The following is a 4,962-nucleotide window of genomic DNA, read 5'->3' on the forward strand; positions in this document are numbered from 1 at the left end:
TGTTGACTAAAGGGAAAAGTTCAGTTTAGGGTTTAAAACCCTAATGCTGACTAAAGGGAAAAGTTCAGTTTAGGGTTTAAAACCCTAATGCTGACGAACTGGAAAAAGTTCAGTTTAGGGTTTAAAACCCTAATGCTGACTGAAAGGAAAAGTTCAGTTTAAAACCCTAATGCTGACTGAATGGAAAAGTTCAGTTTAGGGTTTAAAACCCTAATGCTGACTGACTGGAAAAAGTTCAGTTCAGGGTTTAAAACCCTAATGCTGACTAAAGGAAAAGTTCAGTTCAGGGTTTAAAACCCTAATGCTGACTAAAGGAAAAGTTCAGTTTAGGGTTTAAAACCCTAATGCTGACTGAAAGGAAAAGTTCAGTTTAGGGTTTAAAACCCTAATGATGACTAAAGGAAAAGTTCAGTTTAGGGTTTAAAACCCTAATGCTGACTAAAGGAAAAGTTCAGTTTAGGGTTTAAAAACCTAATGCTGACTAAAGGAAAGAGTTCAGTATATGGTTTAAAACCCTAATGCTGACTAAAGGAAAAAAGTTCAGTTCAGGGTTTAAAACCCTAATGCCGACTGAATAGAAAAAGTTCAGTTTAGGGTTTAAAACCCTAATGCTGACTGAAAGGAAAAGTTCAGTTTAGGGTTTAAAACCTTAATGCTGACTAAAGGGAAAAGTTCAGTTTAGGGTTTAAAACCCTAATGCTGACTGAATGGAAAAGTTCAGTTTAGGTTTTAAAACCCTAATGCTGACTGACTGGAAAAAGTTCAGTTCAGGGTTTAAAACTCTAATGCTGACTAAAGGAAAAGTTCAGTTTAGGGTTTAAAACCCTAATGCTGACTAAAGGAAAGAGTTCAGTATATGGTTTAAAACCCTAATGCTGACTAAAGGAAAAAAGTTCAGTTCAGGGTTTAAAACCCTAATGCTGACTGAAAGGAAAAAGTTCAATTTAGGGTTTAAAACCCTAATGCTGACTGAAAGGAAAAGTTCAGTTTAGGGTTTAAAACCCTAATGTTGATTAAAGGCAAAAGTTCAGTTTAGGGTTTAAAACCCTAATGCTGACTGACTGGAAAAAGTTCAGTTCAGGGTTTAAAACCCTAATGCTAACTGAAAGGAAAAGTTCAGTTTAGGGTTTAAAACCCTAATGCTGACTGAAAGGAAAAGTTCAGTTTAGGGTTTAAACCCCTAATGCTGACTAAAGGAAAGAGTTCAGTTTAGGGTTTAAAACCCTAATGCTGACTAAAGGAAAAAGTTCAGTTCAGGGTTTAAAACCCTAATGCTGACTGAAAGGAAAAAGTTCAGTTTAGGGTTTAAAACCCTAATGCTGATTAAAGGAAAAAGTTCAGTTTAGGGTTTAAAACCCTAATGCTGATTGCAAGAAAAAGTTCAGTTTAGGGTTTAAAACCCTAATGCTGACTGAAAGGAAAAGTTCAGTTTAGGGTTTAAAACCCTAATGCTGACTAAAGGAAAAGTTCAGTTTAGGGTTTAAAACCCTAATGCTGACTGAAAGGAAAAGTTCAGTTTAGGGTTTAAAACCCTAATGCTGATTAAAGGAAAAAGTTCAGTTTATGGTTTAAAACCTTAATGTTGATTGCAAGGAAAAGTTCAGTTTAGGGTTTAAAACCTTAATGCTGACTGAAAGGAAAAGTTCAGTTTAAGGTTTAAAACCGTAATGCTGACTAAAGGAAAAGTTCAGTTTAGGGTTTAAAACCATAATGCTGACTAAAGGAAAGAGTTCAGTTTAGGGTTTAAAACCCTAATGCTGACGAAAGGAAAAGTTTAGTTTAGGGTTTAAAACCCTAATGCTGACCGAAAGGAAAAGTTCAGTTTAGGGTTTAAAACCCTAATGCTGACTGAATGGAAAAAGTTCAGTTTAGGGTTTAAAACCCTAATGCTGACTGAAAGGAAAAGTTCAGTTTAGGGTTTAAAACCCTAATGCTGACTAAAGGGAAAAGTTCAGTTTAGGGTTTAAAACCCTAATGCTGACCAAAAGGAAAAGTTCAGTTTAGGGTTTAAAACCCTAATGCTGACTGAATGGAAAAGTTCAGTTTAGGGTTTAAAACCCTAATGCTGACTGACTGGAAAAAGTTCAGTTTAGGGTTTAAAACCCTAATGCTGACTGAAAGGAAAAGTTCAGTTTAGGGTTTAAAACCCTAATGCTGACTAAAGGGAAAAGTTCAGTTTAGGGTTTAAAACCCTAATCCTGACTAAAGGGAAAAAGTTCAGTTTAGGGTTTAAAACCCTAATGGTGACTAAAGGAAAATGTTTAGTTTAGGGTTTAAAACCCTAATGCTGACTAAAGGGAAAAGTTCAGTTTAGGGTTTAAAACCCTAATGCTGACTGAAAGGAAAAGTTCAGTTTAGGGTTTAAAACCCTAATGCTGACTAAAGGGAAAAGTTCAGTTTAGGGTTTAAAACCCTAATGCTGACTGAATGGAAAAGTTCAGTTTAGGGTTTAAAACCCTAATGCTGACTGAAAGGAAATGTTCAGTTTAGGGTTTTAAAACCCTAATGCTGAATGAAAGGAAAAGTTCAGTTTAGGGTTTAAAACCTTAATGCTGACTAAAGGGAAAAGTTCAGTTTAGGGTTTAATGCCCTAATGCTGACTGAAAGGAAAAGTTCAGTTTAGGGTTTAAAACCCTAATGCTGACTAAAGTAAAAAGTTCAGTTTAGGGTTTAAAACCCTAATGCTGACCGAAAGGAAAAGTTCAGTTTAGGGTTTAAAACCCTAATGCTGACTAAAGGAAAAAGTTCAGTTTAGGGTTTAAAACCCTAATGCTGACCGAAAGGAAAAAGTTCGGTTTAGGGTTTAAAACCCTAATGCTGACTGAAAGGAAAAGTTCAGTTTAGGGTTTAAAACCCTAATGCTGACTAAAGGGAAAAGTTCAGTTTAGGGTATAAAACCCTAATGCTGACTAAAGGGAAAAGTTCAGTTTAGGGTTTAAAACCCTAATGCTGACTGAAAAGGAAAAGTTCAGTTTAGGGTTTAAAACCCTAATGCTGACTGAATGGAAAAGTTCAGTTTAGGGTTTAAAACCCTAATGCTGACTGACTGGAAAAAGTTCAGTTCAGGGTTTAAAACCCTAATGCTGACTAAAGGAAAATTTCAGTTTAGGGTTTAAAACCCTAATGCTGACTGAAAGGAAAAGTTCAGTTTAGGGTTTAAAACCCTAATGATGACTAAAGGAAAAGTTCAGTTTAGGGTTTAAAACCCTAATGCTGACTAAAGGAAAGAGTTCAGTTTATTGTTTAAAACCCTAATGCTGACTAAAGGAAAAAGTTCAGTTCATGGTTTAAAACCCTAATACTGATTAAAGGAAAAAGTTCAGTTTAGGGTTTAAAACCCTAATGCTGATTGCAAGGAAAAGTTCAGTTTAGGGTTTAAAACCCTAATGCTGACTGAATGGAAAAAGTTCAGCTTAGGGTTTAAAACCCTAATGCTGACTGAATGGAAAAGTTCAATTTAGGGTTTAAAATCCTAATGCTGACTGGCTGGAAAAAGTTCAGTTTAGGGTTTAAAACCCTAATGCTGACTGAAAGGAAAAGTTCAGTTTAGGGTTTAAAACCCCAATGTTGACTAAAGGGAAAAGTTCAGTTTAGGGTTTAAAACCCTAATGCTGACTAAAGGGAAAAGTTCAGTTTAGGGTTTAAAACCCTAATGCGGACGAACTGGAAAAAGTTCAGTTTAGGGTTTAAAACCCTAATGCTGACTGAAAGGAAAAGTTCAGTTTAAAACCCTAATGCTGACTGAATGAAAAAGTTAAGTTTAGGGTTTAAAACCCTAATGCTGACTGACTGGAAAAAGTTCAGTTCAGGGTTTAAAACCCTAATGCTGACTAAAGGAAAAGTTCAGTTTAGGGTTTAAAACCCTAATGCTGACTGAAAGGAAAAGTTCAGTTTAGGGTTTAAAACCCTAATGATGACTAAAGGAAAAGTTCAGTTTAGGGTTTAAAACCCTAATGCTGACTAAAGGAAAGAGTTCAGTTTATTGTTTAAAACCCTAATGCTGACTAAAGGAAAAAGTTCAGTTCATGGTTTAAAACCCTAATGCTGAGTGAAAGGAAAAAGTTCAGTTTAGGGTTTAAAACCCTAATGCTGACTGAAAGGAAAAGTTCAGTTTAGGGTTTAAAACCCTAATGCTGATTAAAGGAAAAAGTTCAGTTTAGGGTTTAAAACCCTAATGCTGATTGCAAGGAAAAGTTCAGTTTAGGGTTTAAAACCCTAATGCTGACTGAAAGGAAAAGTTCGGTTTAGGGTTTAAAACCCTAATGCTGACTAAAGGAAAAGTTCAGTTTAGGGTTTAAAACCCTAATGCTGACTGAAAGGAAAAGTTCAGTTTAGGGTTTAAAACCCTAATGCTGATTAAAGGAAAAAGTTCAGTTTAGGGTTTAAAACCCTAATGCTGATTGCAAGGAAAAGTTCAGTTTAGGGTTTAAAACCCTAATGCTGACTGAAAGGAAAAGTTCAGTTTAGGGGTTTAAAACCCTAATGCTGACTAAAGGAAAAGTTCAGTTTAGGGTTTAAAACCCTAATGCTGAGTAAAGGAAAGAGTTCAGTTTAGGGTTTAAAACCCTAATGTTGACTAAATGAAAAGTTCAGTTTAGGGTTTAAAACCCTAATGCTGACCGAAAGGAAAAGTTTAGTTTAGGGTTTAAAACCCTAATGCTGACTGAATGGAAAAAGTTCAGTTTAGGGTTTAAAACCCTAATACTGACTGAAAGGAAAAGTTCAGTTTAGGGTTTAAAACCTTAATGCTGACTAAAGGGAAAAGTTCAGTTTAGGGTTTAAAACCCTAATGCTGACTGAATGGAAAAGTTCAGTTTAGGTTTTAAAACTCTAATGCTGACTGACTGGAAAAAGTTCAGTTCAGGGTTTAAAACTCTAATGCTGAATAAGGGAAAAGTTCAGTTTAGGGTTTAAAACCCTAATGCTGACTAAAGGAAAAGTTCAATTTAGGGTTTAAAACCC

Source organism: Nicotiana sylvestris, chromosome 3, assembly GCF_000393655.2.
Source record: "Nicotiana sylvestris chromosome 3, ASM39365v2, whole genome shotgun sequence".
Taxonomy (NCBI): Eukaryota; Viridiplantae; Streptophyta; class Magnoliopsida; order Solanales; family Solanaceae; genus Nicotiana; species Nicotiana sylvestris.